Genomic DNA, 23,258 nt, shown 5'->3' on the forward strand with positions numbered 1-23,258 from the left:
CTAAGGACAAAAATGAAGGTGGCTCAGAAGTCCAGTTCACTTGGTTGTTATAACTGGTTTGAGAAGGAAGGGAACCCCCCCTGTGGAATGAGGGAGCTGCCGAAGGCTTGAGCTTCTCCTTTCCCAGCAAGTCAGAAGAAAGGCAGCTGCTCTGAGCCCAGTGGGCTCCAGAGAAGTCAGGGAAGGCCCTTCTGCCAGACTGTGCTGCGCGCCCAGGCCCACACCAAGGAGAGGGCGTCTAACCCCAGAGGCTCTGAGCAGGCCACCAGTTGGTGGGTCCCTTCAGGCTCACTCCCTCCTGACAGCCTGCCACAGTCGGCACCTCCTGTGGGCTACACCTGCCAGGCTGCCCACCAGCCTGCCCTCCTCATCTTCTGCCTGGAGCTCGGTGAGGAAGGGCTTTCCCCTGCTCCTCTATGTGGGACCCAAATCAGGCGCTCAGGAGGTGAGCAGGAAGACCAGGGCAAGGGAGGCGAGGAGAGGTTATCTACGCTGTATCCTGAAGGGAGAGGAATCAGTATTTAAAAAAAAAACTGTGTGTGAGAAATCAGTACAAAAGAAATAGTAGGCGTGGGTCCATGTAGTAACCCTTAAAAATAACTATTCTGACCGTGATGTCTTTTAGATCTAATGGTACAAGGAAACAGCTGATGGCCAGGCATCTGGCCATTTTAGATATGCTCTGGGGTATGACAGCTTCAGGTGCAGAGGACCAACAGCAAAGGTAGGAGGAGGCCCACGGTCACACGGTCTCAGCTGTCGGTTCACCCACGGGATGTAACTAGTGAAGGGTTGCAGCTCACAGCACGTAGTCAGAAATGTCCCCAAATCATTTTTCTTACATAATGGAAACATGTCAGCTGACAGATCTGTGTCTTAGACTGATTTTATAGCAATGTTTTTCTAGATCTCTGGCTGGCAAGCATCCTGGGAATGTGGAGATTCAGCCTGAAGATTTTTTCCAACCTAAATACTGAGTCACTGTTCCACAGATTTAAAATAGAGTTACTTTAAAAAGGACAAAAATGACACATTTTTCAAATTGGATATTGATGTGAGAATACAAACAGCACTGCAAGAAAACGAAGAGGAAGAGTCAAAAGATTTGAAAGAAAAATGATTAGAGGTGACCCATTTAAATCAGCACTAGCTGAACCAGAAACGGGCAAGTCACCCGCAGCTCCTAGAAAACCAGGCCATACGGGGAGCGGTTTGCACCCCCAGGGGAGGATTTTTGTGAGAAATACATAACTACTTATGCTTTCAAGAACCCACAGTGGGAGGAGGAGTTGGGAACCCTGAGCTCTTGGGCTGCTCTGGCTTCTGTGAGCTGCCCAACTATAGGTAAGTCACTTCCCACCAGCCTCGGTTTCCTCACCTACTACCAGAGGGGGAGACAAGCCTTGCCCAGCTGTCAGGGCAAATGACAGATCACCATCGTTGCCTCTTGCGGTCCCTTTGGTCATTCACTTGGTCACTGAGGTATCCTGAGTGCCTGTGCGTTCCTACCTCTTTAGAGACCGCAGTAGGCGGAGTCACGACTGGCCCCTGATGAGCGGCTGGGGGAGCTGCAAGCTCACTCACCTCCACGCAGCCTCCCTCCGCTGGGGCTGCCCAGGCTTGACGCCTGCTACCTAGCACACTATGGTACAGTTCAAAGGATAAAAACTAAAACTACACAGGAAGCCCATCTTACTTAAACACTCAAACTCCCTCTTCACTACTGAGTAATGAGAATAGCCATTTTACTCCAAAATCAGAGTTTCCTACTCTGCAATGAAAGGAAAGACGTGGCCTGCAGAGTGGGTCACGAGGTTGGGCCCGTGTCACCTTCGCCTCTGAATCAGAAGCTGAACAGTGGGGTGCTGCCCATAGGTGCAGCCGCATGCAGAGGCGGGGCACTAGGCACTTCTCGCGCTTTCCACTCAGTGTCCACTTCTCGTTTATGGGTGAGGAAAGGGGGAGAGCAGGCCAGTCTCCAGGGCCAGTGAGTCAGGGAGGAAGAAGTAAGCCGGGCCTGGGGACAGGGACACAGTGCGCTCACAAGCATGGCCTGGGGAAGGCAGCCCTGCTCACCCCTGGGCTTCCCTTGTAGCTGGCACAGCCCTGCTCATCCTCCCCTGCCCTGAGGCCTGTGTTTCAGCCTGGAGGACAATTTAGGAGGTTCAAAAAGGGTGAAATTCTATGTATACAACGAAATGGTCTCATGACTGCTTTTATACTCAGCAGGGTTTTTTTCCTACTTCTGTTCTAGTTGATTAAACTTAAATCTGATTTCAGTTTTTTTCTATGATTTTACCTTAAAGAAAAATGACGCTGGCCTGGACAAATGCTATTTTCAAAGGCCTTCTGTTCATGGCATTATTCTATGCTTCCTGACATGTGCGGCTGAGCAGGGCGGGGCTGAAGTCGCCAGCCTTCCTGATTCCTTCTAACTAACAGCATCCTCTGCTGGAGGGAAAGCTTTGGTCCTGGAAGACGCTCAGTTTGTTGCCTCGCTCTCAGGGACTCCTGGAGGCAACTGCCACAGGTGCTTCACTCCTGAGCCATGCCCAGGGACAGACCCTGGTCCTGAGTCCCCGCAGACTCCACCAGTAAGGGCAAAGCCTGCGACCGCCACCACAAAACACGCACACTACCGTGGACCCCTCGTGGGTCCCCACACCCTGTACCTCTGCTGGCATGCCGACTGCCCGGGTGTTTGGCCATAATGGCCTCATGTAAGTTTGTCAAGCATAGACAAAGAAATGAAATGATTTGGCCAGGAAGCTGTTCAGGTGGACAACAGCATGAGTACTTGAAAATTTGCTATTTTACTAACAGTTTTAAAATATAACTCACACACAATCCAGCACTTCACATGCACATGGTGATTTGGACATTTTTCTTTTTTCTTTTTTTTTGGTTCCAGGACTCGAACCCAGAGACACTCAACCACTAAGCCACATCCCCATCCCTATTTCATATTTTATTTAGAGAGAGGGTCTCACTGAGTTGCTTAGCACCTTGTTTTTGCTGAGGTTGGCTCTGAACTTGCAACCCCCCTGCCTCAGCCTCCCGAGCTGCTGGGATTACAGGCGTGAACCACTGTGCCCGGCTTGCACATGGTGATTTACGGAGATTTGATTCTAGAATGCTTACGTCATCCTAAGAAGAAACTCCACTCCCCTTAGCCGTCATCCCCACTCCGGTCACCCCCAGGCACTGGCAGCCACTGATGGACAGTCTGTCTCTAGACCTGCCTATTCTGGACAATCTCATAAACACAGTCACACCCTGCGTGGTCTGAGACTGGCTGCTTTCATGAAGCACGATGCCCGTGAGGTCCTGGCAATCTCAGGGTCTGTTAGCACGCCACTCCTTTTGTTTCTAGAGAACATTCCGTCACGTGGACACCCCACGACTTATTCAGCCATTACCACGTTGGGGCCACTATGAAGAGGACCACAAGGAGCACTTGTGCCCAAGTCTGTGGTGGACATGTGTCTTCATTTCTCTCAAGCAGAAACCTACAAGTGGAACTGCCGAGTCACTCTGCGAAGCCGCTTCCCAGCCAGCGGTTCCCGGTGTGCGGGGAGCGGTTCCCATGGTGGAAGCACCAGTTCACCAGCAACTGGTTCTGACTTCACTGTGATCCCATCTGTGCGGCCTTGATGACCAGCGCTACTGACCTTGTCCTGTGCTTACTGGCCACTGGAATATTGTCTTTGGAGAGATGTCTCCTCAGATCCTTTGCTCATTTTTTAATCACCTGTTTTTTATCGTTGAGTTTTAAGAGTTGTTTATATACTCAAAGTACAAGTCCTTTATCAAACATATGACTTCAAGTTCCATTCTGAGACTTGTCTTTTCACTTTCTTGATGGCATCCTTGGAAGCAAAAAGTTTTTTTTAATTTTTATGAAGTTCAATTGATCCATGTTTTCTGTGTTTTGATGTGGATGACTTTACATCTAAGATATCATCATCTAATTCGAAATGACGAAGATTTATGGCTATATTTTCTTCTGAGAGTTTTACAGGTTTCACTCTTGCACTTAAGCTTCTGATCCAGTTAAGTCTTTTTGTTTGTCTGTTTTATGAAATGAAGGTCAACTACACTGCCCTGAACCTGTGATCCCCCTGCCCCAGCCTCTGAGTAGCTGGGATTACAGGTACATACCACAGAGCCGGGCTGAGGTCTCTGATCCACCATTGGAGTTAAGTTTAGCACACGGCATGAGGCAGACATCCAGATGAGTTCCTCTGCATGTGGATATGCAACTGTCCTAGCACCTCTTGTTAAAAAGATTATCATTTTTTCTACTGAATCAGCTTAGGGTCCTTGTCCAAATTCAACTGACCACAAATATAAGAGTATGATTTTGCAATCTGAATCCCACTCCATTGTTCTGTACGTTTATGCTCATGCCAGTACTGTCGGGGTTTCCGGGACCCCCAGCCTTTGGGCATGGTCAAGATGGCGCCTGACGCTGAGCCAAAAGCGGCCAGCTAAACAGTAAACAACCAGCGAATTCTAATGATTGGCTAGTTAACGATGTGATTAGAGCATGCCCCCCTCGTGTACCTATCCTAGGCTTGCAGCTGTCCGCGTTTACCTCGTGTACTCTCCCCTGATTGGTTGAAGTGTATATAAGCCTGGTGGGTGGGAGAGTAGGGGGGCTGAAGAAGAGGCAGAAGCGGAAAAAGCGGCGGAGGTGGAGGCTGAAGCTAAGCTGGAAGCTGGGAGTGCGCGGAAGCTAGGAGTAAGAGAAGTGTAGGAGAGGGACTGTGCACAATAAACTTCCAAAGCTTCAGACGTTTGTCGTGTCTCTCTCTGCGGGCAGAGGGAGCGCGATACAGTTACCACACTGTCTTGTGAGTTTTGTAAAATATTTTGAAATTTGGAAGTGTGGGTACTCCAACTTTGTTTTGGTGCTTGAAACCTTTTTTAAGTACTCTAGTTCCCCAAATTTTAGGAATTTCAGAACTGGCTTATTGATTTTTCTTTATTTTAACTTGGGATTGAACCCAGAGGCACTGAACCACTAAGTCACATTCCCAGCCCTTTTTTCTTTTTTTTTTTTTTTTTTTATTTTGAGACAAGTTCTAAGTTGCTTAGGACCTCGCTAAATTGCTGAGGCTGGCCTCAAACTTGTGATCCTTCTGCCTCATCTTCCCAAGTCACTGGGCTCTTAGGTGTGTACCACCATACCTGGCATTGTGCAGTCTTGCTGAACTTGCACTAGTTTTAATACAGGTTGAGCATCCCTATTCCAAATATCCAAAATCTGAAATTCTGGGAGTGTCATGTTAGCACTCGTAAGGCTTTTGATTTGAGGGCATTTCAGATATTGGGTTTTTAGGTGAAGGATGCTCAACCAGTAAAGTTCATGCAAATATTCCAAAATCTAAAAAAAACTCCAAAACCTTGAAACACTTCTGCCCTCCTAGTATTTTGGATAAGGGATAATCAACCTGTAAGTTTTTGGTGGACTATTAGTTTAAGGAAGACTTCTCTATCTAAGATCAAGTCAGCTGTGACTGGGGACAGAGTGACTTTTTCCTCTCTGATTGCATGCCTTTTATTTCTTCTTCCTGCCTAGCTTCCTGGCTGGAACCTTCAACACACGTTGGACAGAAGAAGCAGGAGAGCATGTCAGAATCCTAACCCCAATCACAGGGGGACAGTCAGTCTTTCACTCCCAGGCCTGCGGGTTTTCACCAATGCCCTCCACCCAGTCAAGGAACTTCCTTCTGCTCCAAGCTGCTGCGTGCTTTTATCTTAAGGAGCACATCACTGTTGTGGTGCAAGTTTAATGTTTCAGAACAAACAGGCATCATTCACATAGAACCAAAGTTAACTTGGATTACAATGAACTGCCATTGCATACTTCAATAAACTTGAAGCATCCTGGGCACCAAATTATATCCTTTTTCTTTTTAGTTGATTTTTTTCAATAGTAACTTTATTTTTCATTTAGTTTTGTATGCGGTCCTGAGGATTGAACCCAGTGCTTCATGCGTGCTCAGCAAGTGCTCCACCACTGAGCCACAATCTCAGCCCCCCAGATAAGATCCATTTTAAGCAACTCAAAGAAAACATTTCTTTTCTGGCTTTAAGAAAAGGATGAGTTTGTGATGTTACAAAACAAATATATCAGAGAAAAACATGAATGTGCCCCAAACGTAATTATTTAAGCCTTTTCATAACACAATGTAATGCAAAAAGCAAAGACAGGAATAGACACAACTGATAAAAATCTTATCACTAAATATATATTAAAGACTGACACGAAGACTGGGATCCAATTCCACTACTGAAGAAGTTGTGAGGGAGGAACAAAGAGGAGGAGAGGCCAGAGACAGGAACAGCCAGTCGTCTGGGTCACACAGCAGGTGGGAAGTCCACGCAGAGCCTGGGTCCTCTCCTTTCTGCTGTCTCGTCCACTGAGGAGGCCTCAAATGGCAGCTGCAGCGGAGTGGGCCTCCTGAAGCGGCCTGGCCCCTAAGTGACTGTATGCAACTGCCTTCAGCCACGGCACAAGAGACATGCACAGCGAACAAGAAAGACATCTGTGTTTAGTCTCTGAAATATGGGGTTCGCATGTTCCTGCAGGATGACAGAGCCAAATAAAACACAACCAACTGTTGTGTGGCAGGAAAGCACAACTGCCTCAGAAAATGGAAATGACGAATGAACGCGACAACGCCAGTTGGGTGGGGCTAGAGGAAAATAGGAAGGTGTTTTAACATTGTTGACAGGCTTCGTGGAAAAATCTGGAAATACAGAACAAGGCAGCTAACAGTTACCAACCTCTGACCCTGCAGTCCCACTCTGGGGAAAATGTCCCAAGAAAATAAGCTCAAAGGAAAAATTAGCTTGAACAGAATGTTCATTGCAGTATTTATAACAGCAAAAGATTGGAACAAGTAAAAGTTCAGAAGCTAAGGAAACAAGGATCAACTGGCAGAATGGACACCGCACAACCGTCATAAAGTACCAGTCAGTGAGCCCTTCTGCCTTTGCGACTGGCTATGAGCAAAACAGCACAGACAATGATCACACAGAACTTCAGAGGCAGGGTCTGCGTTTTCATCCTTGCACCCCTAGAGGGCCTACTGTGAGGAGACCCTCCAACGTCTGCACCAATATACAACCAAGCCAGTGAAGTGGTGAAGGGGTTGAGGCTCCGCAGCCTCTGATCTGTAGAAGATGCATGTGCTCGAGATGGGCAAGGAGAAACACTATTCCTCTGTCACAGGGGAAAATTCTCAAATGTGGGGGCCAAAGCACCTAATAGAAACACTCCCAATGAACATCTCATTATTCAGACCTCCAGGCTACCTCCAGGCTGCCCCCAGGGCCTCAGTGTTTGCATCAGTGGCTCCTACTGGTAATCACAGGGCCACCTCTGTGACTACAGCAATCCGGTTCCTCTTTTGAACTGATATTTGCATTAATGGAAACAACACACCAGAAATCTGAAGAGCAGTAACGCTGACTTGACCCTCATCAGTCAGCCCTCCTCAGCCTTGGCTCTGACCCCACCACACTTCCTCTTTCCCCACTGTCCTGAGCTGGCCACTGCCCCATCTTCATCCCCAGCCTCAGAGTCCCACAGAAGCAGTACTGTTAGGTCCTTGATACCCACTCCTTCCTCCTCACTTTCCTGATGAAAACTGACCCCCATCCATGGCACTACCCCCTCCTACCCAAGTCTAACCCGCCTGTTGGGCATACTGGGGACTCTGTCCCTCTAGGGGCCAGCCCTGCCTGCCACCTCTGAATAGGGATCCCTAGGGACCTGCGCAGCTCTCCTCTCCTTCCATCTTCCTTCCCTCACACTCTGGGGACAGGAGAAGGTGTGGTCAGAAGCATCCTCCAGTCTTCCCAACCACCCCACAGGCTTTGCCTCCTTGGTCATGTCTCAGATGCTGTGCCCGCAGTTCTGCCCAGGCCCTTACATCTGCCTAAGTAAGTACCTCTGTCCCATGGACCACACAGCATGCAGCCCAGTGGCCATCTCCTCCCTGGCCAAGGTCCACACATCCGACTGCCTTCTAGACCCCTCCACTTGGCCATCGCAGTTCCTAAAACTACTGTCTACCCAGCCCAAGACCACTCCCCACCATGGGCTTCCTGCCTCAGGAGACAGTCCACGGCCCATGAACAGACCAAGCCAGAAACCTCTTCTCCCCGCACGGCTGCCCGGCCACCCACATTCACCTGGTTCTCAAGATTGGACAACAACCAGTCCTCATAGCTCAATTCCTCCTACTGCACCCTGTCCCCTCAATCATGGCCACCCTGCTCAAAGCCACTTAGATACTCTGCCTAGATCACTGATGACCTCCCCAGCTGGTCCCCAATCTGGTCCCCTCTTCCTCTCATCCTTCATGACGTTACCATTGTGGTCAATGTGTTAAACCTCTACTCCAAATTCCTCCAAGGGAGGCCTCCAGGGCCTCCAGGCTCTAACTGCTGTCCCTGTACTCCTGGTCACACTGCACATGCTTTGGCCACACAACAGACAGCACCCAACAAGCACCGCGGTCCTCCCTGCTCCATCCCTCTGGGCAAAGGCACCAGGAGCTGGAGCAGGAGGAGAAGGGGTGTACAGGCTGAGGTCCTGCAGCTGCCCAGGCATCATGGGAAGGCAGCTGAACCCTTGTCTGTGCAACTGGCACCCTGCTGACACCTCTCCACAACGTGCGGGTAGCTAGATGATAAGGATTTCTACAGATTTGATTTTCTCCTATTCTGAATATGGAGGAGCATATGACCTATAGTCACTGCAATCTTCAGAAATCTCAGCCCCAGAGACTCTCCTTCTGACAGAGAAGCTTCTGCCCACAGACGCAAGCATGCCACACTGACTGCCCGGCATTCAGCAGACTCACGGAGGGCTCTGGAGAACAAGTGCTCACTGACTCATGCCACGTCCGCACAGTAAGGAGCAGCTGGGTGCCAGGACTGAGCATGGTGCTCCAACACAATCATGAAGCCTCCCCCAAGCATCACACACGTGTGCATGCCGTGTCTGCTCCCCTCACATCCAGCCGGGGGTCAGTACTGAGCGCACAGTAGGACCCCCTGACCTCAGGGTGTCCCCAAAAGTGACAGATGGCTGCAGAAACAAGAGAGGCTGCAGGGGACTGGGCTGCTGATTCAGGCACTGCATTTCCTCTTTATTCCCTGCTCCCCTTTGTGCCAGTCTTTGAGGGCACCACCAGGGCCAGCTATAATGTCACATCGATTACTTCCTGAAGGTCCCCTCTCAGTGAGAAGCACCTGCCTGGTGGGTACCCCTTCCTTAAGTTGCAAGTCTTCCTACTCAATAACTACACGTAAACCCAAAAGAGGTAGCACAGCTCTGGAGGCTAAGACAAGAGGACCATGAGTTCAAAGCCAGCCTCAGCAACTTAGCGAGGCATTAGAGAACTCAGGGAGACCCTGCTTCTAAATAAAATATTTTAAAAGGGGCTGGGGATGTGGCTCAGTGGTTAAGCACCCTTGGGTTCAATCCTTGGTACCAAAAATAAGTACAAAAAAGACATTAAATAGACCCAGAAGAAACAGATTATTTTGGCAAAAGTAGAAGGAAAAGATGTAGAATGGGTCAGGAGGTTGTCCTTTGTTCAGGCCAGAAAATGGGGACATTCTCCACAGGCCAATGTGATAGGGAGAGAGAGAAGAGCAACGCTGACCGCTGGAAGCAGGGGCCGGGGCGGCGGGAAGGACTGCCACGCTGCCAGGCAGGTTCCCGAACAGACAAAGGGCACTATTAACAACAGCATGAGTCAGAGTGGCCCCAGGTCAACCCCTCCAGCTCCTCTGAACCCCTCCGCTTTGAGGCAGCCCCTTCCAGCCGCAGGACTTCCTGTCACACAAAGGGCCTCTGTGGTCCTTTGTCCACAGAGGAGGAGCGGATGCTTTTCCTGTGCAGTTTCTGGGGCTCCTCCCCACCCCAAACTCTGATGGAGCTGAACCTTCCAGGAGCGGCATCTCTGGCTAAGGGTGTAAGTTGCAGAGTGGAAAATCAGAGAGGACGGTGTGGCAGAGCATGGCCAGCTGGACGTGCAACCCAGGACAGTCTCTGGACTCCTCACGAGACAGGAGCTTCCAACGTCCCAGCAGCTCAGGGAAAGCACCTGCTCATCGGTGAGGTGGAATCCAGTCTGCCTAAGAGGCGGTGCAGGTGAGATGGCACACATCTGGGACCTGGCACTGCCCTGGAGAATGGGGTCTGCAAACTCAGTAGCAGCCACAGAGATGATGCCTATGGCGAGGTGCCACTGCGAAGGCACAGCCTTCCCACAGGGGTGACAGGCACTTGAGCAACCTCCTCCAACACAGTGGTCATGCATTCGGAGAGAGTTCTGCAAAGACACTATCGGGACAAGGACAGGGTCCAGAAAGGGCAACCAGGGCTGACGTTTCAGCAGGAATTCATCATCTGGAAAGTATCTCAGGAAGAGATACAGTCCAGCACAGGGTCAGGCTGGTCCTGGAGGGGAAGCCCTGGGAAGCCGTGGCATTGACAGAGGGGACAGAGAACCTACCAACAGCAGAGTGTGAGGAATGGGTGCCATGCAGTCACCATAAGAGTGACCTCTGCCCTACCCACCCCACCAACTAGCAATAAAAGAGCAGCACTTCCAGCCCAGCACATACGGCTGCCACCCAGCCCACCGTGAGAACATTGGAGAGCAGTAGGAACCAAAGGCCCGGCCACTGGTCCCTGCCGGGAAGTGAACTGCTCAAATACTGCTCACCCGGACCGTCAAGTCGCATCCTCCAAGGTAAGAGCCACGCAAACCCCACAAGGACCGGCTCCTTAACCGGTAACAGAAACAGAGTGAAATAAGACTTGGAAGAAACAGTAAAGTCCACCTTATATCTAATGAAGTTCCATAAAGAAAAAAATTAATAAAAAGGGAAAAGCAGTATTTAAAGATAATTTTCCAGAAGGCTGAAAGATACTAACTCACAGTCTGGGAAGCCCAAGGAGCCAAGCAAGACTTCAAAGAGTCACACCAAGACAAGTTCAAATAAAACTGCACACCTCCCAGGTACACCGAAGATCATGAAGCAGCCAGAGGAAAAGACAGAGCACCTTCAAAAAGAATCACAACTGACCAACAGTGACAGCGAGGGCAGCAGGCACTGGAACCTGCCATTCAACATGCTGAGCGACAGCAGCGGCCCCAAGAATCCCCACCCAGCAGAACCTGACTGTAAGGCCTCGTAAGAACTAGACTCCAGCATGGAAAATACATGCCACCCAAACCAACTCTGCAGAAAAGGAGTCCTGGAGGACACGCTTCCAATGGAAGAAGCCCTCTCCAGCGGAAGGGGAGCGCGGCTGCGGAAACGGGAGCACACTGGAACGAGAGGAAACAGCATGGAGACCAGAAGCACGGCGGGAGGCGGGAGCCGCCGAACGCGAGGCAGCAGAGGCCTCGATGCCACACTGAGGGGTCTTCTGGGTTCATCTGGAGCTGCAGTGAGTGAATGGCTCAAAAGTCACGAAGGAGCATTCCCTGGGTAGAGCGGAGAACAGCCCCAGAGCCTGCAGCACCAGAAGGCTCAACGGGGACAACAGCTCTGGAGGACACAACTCCCAAGCATGTACTTCCCTCTGCTTCCCTGGTCTGCCTCACAAACCCTCTCTCCAAAAGTCGTCACCAAACTGAGAAGTCTTCCATGACCTCCTCTATCCATGGAAGAGTAAGGTCCCTGTGGGGCGCACCTATAATCCCAGCAGCTCAGGAGGCTGAAGCAGGAGGATCACAAACTCAAGGCCAGCTTTGACAACTCTGACATCCTATGTAGCTCAACAGTAAAGCATTCCTGGGTTCAATCCCCAGTACTGGGTGAAAAAAATAAATAGAAGTGTCCTCCCCAATGGTCTGTGACTTTTCACAGAAAAGGACTCTTTCAATCAATCTCTCTCTCTCTCTCTCCTCCTCCTCCTCCTCCTCCTCCTCCTCCTCCTCTTCCTCCTCCTCCTCCTCCCTGACCCCCACCTCTGACCTCAAACTTGCAATCATCCTGCCTCAGCCTCCTGAGTACCTGGAATTACAGGTGTGAGCCACCAGACCTGGGAAGAGCTCAATCTCAACCATCTGTGGATCCCAGAGTCTAGCAGTGTCTGATGTGAACAAGAGACCAAATGGATGAATTAAGTGATTTGTACATGAATGAACAAATCAATCCAGCCAGCCAGCTGTCCAGGTAGACAGTCCCTCCACATAGTGACCTAATCAGTGGCTGGAAATAAGCACAGAGTTCACTCAGATGATTGCATGCCCATCAGGGAAGGCGGTGAGGTGCTGGGACAATCACAGGTTTGCATAAGCCTCAAACACAATTTCCATCAGGGCAACTTCTGCTATCCCAATTTGAACTCTTCAATTTAGCAGTTTACTCGATGTGCCCAAGAATAAATTTAATGTCTTACAGAGTTCGATGTCAAGAATGCAAAGATTTCTCCTCTAAAAGCTGTCCTGCTGCCTTTCTTCATGGCCTTCCTGCACAGGTGGCCCTGAGCTCCCGCCCCCACAGGTGGGAAGTGCCAGGTGCTTCTGCTCTCAAGTCAACAGTACTGCTGGCCAGACCACCGTGTCTTCTTCATTTTTTTTTTTTTGAAATTAGAAAAGATCAGTAGAAAAATCACTTCACTGTCCCTGTTATCACTCTGTGCTTCATTTACTTTCTTAAACTAGTGCCACCACTATATGTTAGGAATCTAGAGGAATTCCAAATTGGGAAGCTCAACATTTCAGCTTAATTACATTAGCATCTTGTCAAGTAACCACTTCCAACAAAATCGTCCCCTGCTCTCCCTCAAGGACTGCACTGTAGAACAAACCCTGACGGGAAATGAGACTATGAAATTCGTGGCCCAGGCTTTAGATTAACAGAAAGAAAAGTTAAATCCTTTATTACTGTGATGACCACTGACACACATTTCAAATTCAGAATACTTTCTGTTAGATTCTTTGTTTCCCAAAACAGAGCAACATGGTTCATGAATCCACATGGGGAGTCATTTTCTGATGATTCGTGTGTGATGGAGTCTAATGAGGAAAATATGCCAGATTCCCAGGGCTGGAAAAGACATCAAATAGGCACCTAGCCTGTCACCTGGCATCAAGACAGAGCTGTGATATGCCAACGTGTCTAGACCAGCCCAGTGAAATGCGACTACGGTGCCTCCTAGAGAAACCTTGAGCTGGGGTACAGCTCAGCGTAGAACCTTCCCTAGCATGCTTGAGGCACTCCAGTGAGGGAAAGAAGATCTACCCAGAAAGAACACTGCAAATCATTCATTCACTCACTGCTTCATTCAAACCGGTAACCTCCATTTTATGCTGTTACTATCTCACACACAGAGAGCACGGGTCTCTCTTCCTAACCCTAAGGCCTAGGGTAGCAGGGAGAAGTCTCTTCAGCTCTGGTCTGGAGAGAAGCCCACATGGAGAGGGAGGCAAACAAGGCCCCGATGGCGTGCCAACAGACAGCTCAACTTCTCAGAGACGTCTGAGCACCAGCAGCCCCAGGGCTGCCCTTTACGCTCATCTGTCTGCGGCAAACCCAGAGCTGTGGGCTGCTGCCCCTTTGGATCTCTAGGTCTCACAACATCAGGGGAGGGAAAGAAAGGGCACCAAACAGTACGACCAACCAGGGCAGCAGATGAGAAGAAGTTAGCTACTATGCTGCACCAAGTGTGCACACAACTGAGAAGACAGCAGCGAGTCCAGAGTGCTACCTGGGAACACAGGTAAGCAGATCAAGGGAATGACCCAGGCCGTGCCCAAGGCTGCTCCTAGGCCACAGCCCTCTTGCTCTAGCCCACAGCCAGCATCCAGCTTACCACAAAAAATGTCATCTTCTTCAAAGATGCTGACAAAAGGTACCCACCAGAAGCCCCAGAGGGAAGACAGCTCTGTCCTGTTGCAGAGAAAGATTGCTCGTGTATCCCCACTTCCTCCTAGTAGCTCATAAATTAAAATAGGCATAAAGTTATTCATTTCAATTTCAATTAAAACATTTATGAAAATGACAATTTTCCTGGAGTGTGTTTGTTTTAAAAATTCTTCAAGGATCACCGTATACTCTGAATACTTCAGAAAATACAAATATGTGCTATTATATGAATCTACCTGGGACACCATAAGGTGGCTTTGGACAGACAGAGGGAGGTACGCCAAGATCTAAGGAAGTCACCTACTATTCTGAGTGCACTTCTATTTATGTATCTGAATTTCAGAAGGTTTCAAATTCAGTTTTGGGGAGATTCTGTGTGAGTGTACGCCTGCGCTAAAGATGGACCGAGGCCTCGCGCTCTAAGAACGTGCCCAGCCGCTGAGCAAAGTCCCTGCAGAGGCTACTTTTAAAGATTCGAGAAAGTTGTGAGTAAATTCCCTTTAGGTAAATTAAATCGCTTCCTTCTGCGCATCACACTGCCAGGTTTTAACCTGTTCAGTCTAGCTCGCAACATCAGAGTTGTCCGCAGTCCCTTCCGGGACCCAGAAAGCAACCTGCTGAGAAATGGGGGGGTTCCGCGCTTGCCTTTCGCATCCTGAGTGCCTGCCTGTTCCCATCATGGCTGTGGTCCTAGCTGTGGCACTCGCGTCCAGCAGATGATCACACAAGGTTCACTGTGACTGGGACCTGCCTGGGGGCAGGGCAGGAAGACCATAAAGCAGAGAACTCTTCATTTTTAAGAAATGGCTGTCAGAGGCAGAAATGTCAGTACTCTTTGTACTTATGAAGTCCTTCACTGTACATCTTATAATTTATTATATATCACTCATTTCACATCCATGCCGAACAGTACTTAGTGGAAAATCATTACTGAACAAAAGCTGAGTATCTGGAAAGGAAACAAATTAAAATTGACTGAGCAGAAGAAAGCACCACTCAGCCAAGCGCCGCTATCTTGAGATGATAATGTGGGTGGAAAGGTCACAACCTAGAAGGCGGGAGACTTGGGTTCCAGACTCAGTTTGCAAGCTGAGTGACCCTGGGAAAGTCACATCACCTCCAGGTTTCGCTCCTTTGTTAAGATGAGGCACCTGGCCATACCCATTCCAACAGTCACTACAATTGCAAATACTGTGTTTCCGCCTTTTAAATTTTGCCACTAAACGTGCAAGAGAATGATGTGGGTAGAGGAGAGTCGAAAGACTAACTGTATAGAAAAGAAAAGCAAAGAAAGGGAAGCTTACTTTTACTTACTGGCATAAATCTCATCCCTGCAAGGCATGCTTTTGAAGTTATGAAACCTCTTAATTATTTTCATAAATGTGGCATTCAAAGTTGGTCTAGAATTCAGCATATTTTATTGTCAAGACAGACAGGATCTGAAAAAAAACTATGCAGAGCTATGAGAACAAAGACAAAACTGGTGGATCCAATTAAGGTCTCACAGATGTGCATTCTACCACAGAAATTTCTAGAAACCACTCCTTTGTTACTCTATGAAAGTATTGGACATGGACAAATCACAGCAGGTACTGACCCAGCAGGAAAACATGCTTCTTTATGTGACAGAGACCACACAGCATGGCGTTTTCTGGAGAACAGCAAGAGAACATCGCCTTGTTGACGTTCTTGGCCATAGGTAATCCGATAAGTAAAGGCCACTCAGTGATGATCACTTCAGTCAGGACTTGAAGGAAGGAAAAAAAAACCTTCCAATTAGAACTGCAGTGCTGTGTAAGTAAAGGTAAGAGGGATGGGGAACCTGGCGCCAAACCATGCGTGGACGACCCACCTCTGGGTCCGGGTTTCATATGTAGCAGCTCCCTCACTGTGACCTAGTCAAAGTCAGCCCTCCGCACAAGGAAGGGTTTGTCAAAAAATTCTAAAAATAAAAAGAAAGAGGGAACCATAATTTTCCAATTCCAGAATATGACATCTAAGATACAAAACAGTTAAAAATGTGTATGTAAGGCTGCTCAGTTATTAAAACCATAAAATAAAACCTCTCTATCTCACTACCTGACAAGGATATGATCAGTGCCCGGTGGCAGTCCTCCAATGGAGACAAGGGCACAGGGTCCAGCTGAGAAGAAAAATTAAAAAGAGCTGACTCAGGAGGATGGAGAGGGGGCTGGAGCAGGTGGTATGCCAACTCAGAGCCCGGGCCGGAAGGAAACAGCAACTGCAGCCAACTGGAAAGTCTGCTGGTTCCTCTTCTCTCCAGGTCCCACCTGGGGTCCGTGGCTTAGACGTGGCTGGTAGAAAAGGCGCCGGCAGCATGTGATGAGCAAGACACGCTCCAGCGAGGGACAAGCAACCCTCTCGTAACTATGAGCTGGGCTGGCTCACGAGCCACCCGGCAGGAAAGTCAGCAGGAAAAGCAAAGCTACGGAGTCGAGCCGCTCGGTAAGGAAGCACGACGTGCATACGTTCTAAAACCAGTCAAAAATTACAGGGCACAGGCTTCATCTGTTTTGTCCAAAATCTATTCACCAAGAAAAACACACACTCGCTGACATTTCTCAACGCACGCACGCACACACACAGGCAGGAGAGCACAGACCCCACTGGTTAATGCTGAACGACAAGAATGCCTCCGTCAGGGAATTCCGAAACTACGTGGGCTTGCTCACAAGGTGACACTGCTGTGAAGCCAGTCACTCGGAAAAACAAACCAATGACAATTCCTCTTTCAGAAGGTTACCTTAAGGAGCCGCCGCCTCCCACTCCTGTCCACCGTGGCTTCAGCCCGACTGCCACCGGCTTCTGTACCTGCCTCTTCCCAGCGTGCCGGTACGTCTGACCTCCGTCTCCCAGCTGAATTCTCCCACACGTTTCATCATTTCCTGTTGGCTGCCGAGATAAGGTCATTCCCCTCCACTGCTGCAGGCACAGCACAGGCACCAAGTTCGAAGCCGGCTCTGCAGGCTCCTGCCTGCCGTGCCCAGCACAGAAAAGCTCTTTTCAGAAAGTGGCCACAGAAATCTTGGTATTTCCATGGGGTCTGACCAATTTATACAACACCTGCCCAAAGTCAACTTGCATATAAACTAACTCATGCCAGACACAATACATTCAGACTCCCTTCTTGTATTGGGATCAGCCTGCTTAGGAGGACAATAAAGAAGCCACAGCTGTCCCTAGGAGCCAGGTGCAGAGGCAGCCTATGGCGGGACTGGCTGGGAGGGGTTGCGCTCACACTGCCCCACACACCGAGCTCAACTTCTTTCTGTGCTGCACACATCCAGGCAAGGCAGCTTGTTAGAAGAGGAATGGGGACCCTGACGCAGGAGCCAGGACTGGGCACACAGGGTCCCACACTGTCTCCAAGAGGTAGGGCACTCAAATATTCAAGTGCTACTACTTAGAGTAAAAACAAAACATCCTGTGTCTTCCATTCTGATAAAGAACTGAAAGTGAAGAAAAAACAACAAAGTAACTTTAGGCAGGGAAGAAAAGATCCTCTTTCTTAATCCTAAAATACATGTGCCCACAAGAACGCCCGGCACTCGAGTCCCTTAGGTAAAGCACAGGAGGAGCAACTGCTCTGGGCCCACCTCGGCCGGGGAAGGGAGCAGCGGCACCAAGCAGGCTTCTGAGGGTGTTCTGGTGCTTGAACTGATTGTGTGGGTGCCGTGTGTGTACAACCCAGAAACACGCACACTTGAATCTGTGCACTTTTATGTATTTATGTTATTCTTCAATAGAGTTTTTAAGCCAGCACACATCAGTAATCCCAGAGACTTGGGAAACTGATGCAGGAGGATTGCAAGTTTGAGGCCAATCTCAGCAATTTAGGGTGAGCCTGTCTCAATTAAAAAAAAAAAAAAAAAAAAAAAAATTAAAGGACTGTGGATACAGTTCAGTGGTAGAATGCCCCTGGGTTCACATTCCAGTACCATGAAAAAGTAAACTAAAAAAGAGTTTTCAGCTGGACCCAGTGGTGCACACTAGTAATCCCAGCAACTCTGTAGCAGGGGGATGACAAGTTTAAGGTCAGGGCAACTTAGCAAGATGCTTTCTCACAATAAAATTGAAAAAGGAATGGTATGCCTCTACTTCATGTACAACCAGAGAAACAAGTTGTACCCCATTTGATCATGATAAAAAAAAAAAAAAAATTGAAAAGGGCTGGGCTTGGTGAATCATGACTGTAATCCCAGCAGCTTGGGAGGCTGAGGCAGGAGGATCACAAGTTCAAAGCCAGACTCAGCAACTTAGAGAGACCCTAAGCATCTTGGTGAGATGCTTAATAAATAAAATATAAAAATGGGCTGGGGATGTGGCTCAGTGGTTAAGCACCCCTGGGTTCAATTCCTGGTACAAAAAAAAAATTGAAAATGGGCTAGAACTTTCTCCAGTTCCATGGTAGAGTGCTTGCCTAGCATGCAGGGGCCCCGGGGTTCAATCCCCAGTACCAAAAAGAAAACCTCTTAAAAATCTTCTACAATATGCCAGGCATGGTGGCACAGCCTATAGTCCTAGTGGCTGGGGAGACTGAGGCAAGAGGATTGCAAGTTCAAAGCCAGCCTCAGCAACTTAGTGAGGCCCTGTCCCAAAATAAAAAGGGATGGGGATGTTGCTCAGTGGTTAAGAGCCCCTGGGTTCAACCCCAGAACCAAAAGGGAAAAAAATAGCTAGCTCTGTGGTACAGCACTTGTCTCATATGTAAGAGGAACTAGATTCAATTCTCAGCACCACATATAAATAAATAAACAAATAAATAAATAAATGAAAGAAACAATTCATTGACAACTACAAAATATTTTTTAAATGGAAAAAAATCATCCCAAGAATCTCATTCTTTTTTTAAATCCAACAAACACAAGCTATTCCATAACATTTATATAGTGCTTACTTTATTTCTGGTTCATTGTGAAAATAACCCTACGGAGATAATGTCAGCTCAACGTTCCAGATGAGATAACTGAGGGTACAGAGAGGTCACAGAGCTTGCCCAGTGTCACACAGCTAGTATGGGGCGGGGGTGCAGATTTGAAACCAGTCAGGAAGCCATCAGAGTCTCAGCTGGCTACGTCCCACAGCCTCTCCATCCTGGCTTTCCTGAAGGAGCAAAACTGGGTCTCCGATACAACTGCCACTTAATAAACACCTAAATTTGACCTGAATCAAGAATGTAGATGGTGGGGCTGGGTTGTGGCTCAGTGGTAGAGCGCTTGCCTGGCACATATGAGGCACTGGGTTCAATCTTCAGCACCACATAAAAAAATATGACAAATAAAGTCACAAAGAAATAATGTTTAAAAAAAAAAAAAGAATGCAAATGGTAATGGTACCATGAAGGAGCGAGCCCAGTGTTCAGCATGGCCGGGCACTTTTGCCCAGACATTACATCAGCCACGCTTCACCAGTGGACTCAGGAGAAAAAGTGGCCCCTCTGGCAGAGGACAGGACTGGCTCAGGCAGCTCTCTTGCTCTGGGGAGGGACACAGCCCTCTGGCACAGTGCTGGGACAGAAACACTACTCCAGAAACCCACCTGGTAACCTCTGCACGCAGGCCTCAGCTGGTATTTCCAGTTCTGATCTGGTTCCTGTCACCAAAGACTTGAAATCATTGGGCACTCATTCAACAAAGAGTGCCAGGGACAGTCCTTAAGGACTTAGTGCCCCACAACTGAAGAAGCCAAGGTCCTGCCTTGGACTGATCCTCAGTGTATGAGCTGAGCAGAACTGTAAATAAGTAAAACGGTGAGAGTGCACAAATGCTAGAACCCAGCCCGTCCCAAGTGCTGGGGACACTGCAAAGGAAAGGAGCAATGGTTCAGAGTTGGTAGCAGGGTCAGGAAGAGCTTCCCAAAGGAGGGGATATGGGTTGATTCTCTAAGGACTTGCCTCCAGCCCATTCAAACCATGTGGATTATGGCAGAGAAAAAAATCCAACAACCAGGAGTCCAGACAACCAGAGCCATCCATCGCCTGGTCCTCATCCACAGGCTGAGTACCCACACATCAGCACAGCTTAGGGGAAGTCTCCTGGTGCAATTCAAGCCGAAAGAAGTATTAACCAAGCCCAATTCAAAGACCTCGGGACCACCAGGCATGGTGGCACACGCCTGTAATGTCAGCAACTCAGGAGGCTGAGGCAGGAAGATTGTAAGTTCAAAGCCAGCCTCAGCAATTTAGCAAGGCCTAAGCAACTTAGTGAGACCTTGTCTCTAAATAAAATATAAAAAGGGCTAGAGATATGGCTCGGTGATTAAGTGCTCCTGGGTACCAAAAAAAAGACAACGGGACAAGGATCTAACACCACTACTCCTTTATCTGATGCCACAGTGAAATGGCTTAAGTTCACAAGCTACTTAAAGAACTCCACACAGTAACCCCAACTACCCAGGAGGCTGAGGCAGGAGGATCTCAAGTTCAAGACCAGTCTTGGTAACTAAATTAAAAATAAAAATAAAAAGGGCTGGTGCTGGGAGCTGGGGATATAGCTCAGCTGGTAGAGTGCTTGCCTAGCATTCACAAGACCCTGGGTTCAATCCCCAGCACCACAAACAAAAGGTGGGGGCGGGGGCCTGGGGATGTAGCTCAGTGGTAAAGTGCCCCTGGGTTCGATCCCCAGTACCTCAGGAAAATTAGTAAATATAAATAAGTAAAGAGACTTCACATGATGGGTGCTATTAGCCCAGTCTTACAGGAAGGGCAACTACAACAGAGGCTGAGCAAAGCGGCAGCTAGTAAGGGCAGGACAGATTCAGTCAGGCCAGGTGATTCTTCAAGGCCCACCCTCTACCACACTCGGGTAAAACTGTGAGCATCTGGCAACAAGGCATGTTACATGAGGAAGGAACAAAATGTCTATAGTATGACTCTTCCCAGTCCCTCTGCTGGTCTATCCTTGCTTTAAAACCACCATGTCTTTTTTTAACAGCTTTACTGAGATCTAGTTCCCAGGTCACCCAATGCACATTTAAAGAGCATGAGTCCATGTGTTTAGTAATATTCACGGATGGCCCAGCCTCCGCCACCTACATCCGGGATGTTTCCATGACCTCAGAAGAAACCCTGCATCCTGAGTGAGCCCTCTACCCCTCCAGCTTTTCCCCCGTGCCAAGCAGCCCGTCTCCTGTGCAGCACTCACAAAGCAGTGATGGGCTCGCATACTGGGGTGTGGTTGCTGCTGCTGTTTGGTATCGGGGATTGGACCAAGGGTGCTTTTTACCACTGAGCCATATGCCCAGACCCCCCCCCTTTTTTTTAAGCTTGAGACAGGGTCTTACTCAGTGGCTTGGGGCCTTGCTAAGTGGCTGAGGCTGGCCTCGAACTTGCAACCCTCCTGCCTCTGCCTATATGGGGCTTGGGTTATGAACAAAATTCAGCAGTTCTGCCCATCAGTCCCCCCACCCCACAGGACTAAAGGTCAAGCTGAGGCAGAACAAGGTGAGGACAAAGCAGGACACCTCAATGGCAGTGGCTACAGGGGAAGTGAGGGTGCCTGGCAGCCCCACCTGGGAAGCTTCCTCAGTCCCTAAGTATCTGAGTCCCTGAATTAAGGGAGCCCAAAATGCAGAGCCAGGCGCTCCACCATCAGGAGAGAAGGCAGAAGTCACACGGGAGCCCTCTGATAGAATGCCTTAGCTATCAGGAGCCCAACCTCCCCACCTCCAGAAGAGCAAGCACAACGGGGCCAGCCAGCGCAGAGCTGCTCTGAGAAGTCAAATTGCCTAAGGAGCCACGGACTCCAGGCCTTTATGAAAAGGCTCCCAAATCTGGTTTACTGCCTCAAACACTGCGGAAAGTTGGAGAGGAAGTGGGGGACTAAAAAGGACCACACAGATACTCCTGCAGTGGCAGGGACACCACAACTGTGTGTGGCAGTGACATGCATGGAAAACTACTCAGCGATAAAAAGGAACGGGTTAGCAGTGGGCACAACATGGGGATCACAGCAGCACTCTGCCGAGCAACAGCAGCCAGATGCCAAACAGCACACGCTGTGTCTGTCTGTGATGAACCCAACCCGGGCGAGACCACTCTGCAGTGACAGATCAACGCTGGCCAGGGAGTCGGGCAGAGGACTGACCGTAAAGGGTTCAAGGAACTTCTGGGGGCGGGGAAAGGTTCCGTCTGTCAAGGTCCATGCATGGATGCATTCAGCTGTATGTAACAGTATCTCAAAGAGAAAGAACGAAGGGGAGAAGAAGCGGGGAGGGGAAAGAAGACAGGCGAGGAGAAAAGAAGAAAGAAAAGCCCCCACAGAACTTCCTCCCACCTGGCCCTGCTTCTGCAGCACAGTGGAGACAACACTACCACAAACCACATCACAAGGAGCCTGAGTCAAGGGCCAGAACAAGTTCCCTACACACAGCCTGAGTGTACATCACTGGGTCGCAAGCCTGGGATAACTGGAGCTCTGACACACACCAGTGATCCTGATGAGCCCAACGCCCTTCCAGCCAGCCCATCGCTGCAGTACAGAATGTGACAAAACAAGGGAAGTGACAGAAATGGCAGTTTTAGCCAGGCACGGTGGTGCACATCTGTAATTCCAGCAGCGTGGGAGCCTGTGACAGGAGGATCGCAAGTTCAAAGCCAACCTCAGCAAAAGCAAGGCACTAAGCAACTCAGTGAGACACCGTCTCTAAATAAAATGCAAAACAGGGCTGGGGATGTGGCTCAGTGGTCCACTGCCCCGAGTTCAATCCCGGGTACCAAAGAAAAAAAATAGAAATGGCAGCTTTCAATGACAGGTTTCAAAAGCCATAATTAATATGCTAATTTAAAAAGTCTTATCTTTTCTTTGTCTTCAAATGATAAGTACATATTAAATTCTGGAACATAATGTATCGATAACTAGGATCACTGTCACAGGTCAATCTTGGGACAAGGCGGGAGCAGGTGGCAGCTAACTTCAGAGCCTGCTGAAAGCCCTCTGCTCCTCCCAGAGCCACATAAAGGGGTGAACAGACCAAGGGTCTAGCATTCTCTATCAAGGAAGGTGCCAGGACAAAGCTGAGCACCAGTTCTATCTTTGGCAAAGCAAAACAAAGTTGAAACCCCTTACATAAGCTTCTTCACTTCTCTGGCAGTTACCCAAAGATGGAGAAAAAAGGAAGGAAGGACGAAAAAGCTGCTGCTGCCAGACCAGTTAAAGCAGAAAGCCCAACAGAGAACACGTCAAAGCACCCATGGGACAGAAAGAACATGTGAACTTTTTTCTTACACGTTTTATAAAATCCCCAAAGGCCATCAGGGAAAGCAGCACCTCATTTTCTAACACATCTCAGTGGTCAAGATGTCATTTTGGTGGCTAAGATGTCAC

The 23,258-nt window shown here is 48.9% G+C and overlaps 1 protein-coding gene across 6 annotated transcripts in view; it reads right to left on the reverse strand.

Moving 5' to 3' along the window:
• Pacsin2 (protein kinase C and casein kinase substrate in neurons 2) overlaps positions 1-23,258 on the reverse strand; it is a 104,525-nt gene that overhangs the window by 48,839 nt on the left and 32,428 nt on the right. Inside the window, exon 1 of one of the 6 annotated variants that reach the window (XM_047549239.1) lies at positions 16,679-16,762. The exons of the other annotated variants lie outside the window; for them this stretch is intronic. The gene's annotated coding sequence lies outside the window, so the exon portion shown is untranslated. Of the gene's footprint in view, positions 1-16,678; positions 16,763-23,258 lie in introns of those variants that run through there. 6 annotated transcript variants of the gene reach the window in all.

Source organism: Sciurus carolinensis, chromosome 4, assembly GCF_902686445.1.
Source record: "Sciurus carolinensis chromosome 4, mSciCar1.2, whole genome shotgun sequence".
In the NCBI taxonomy this organism is placed as follows: domain Eukaryota; kingdom Metazoa; phylum Chordata; class Mammalia; order Rodentia; family Sciuridae; genus Sciurus; species Sciurus carolinensis.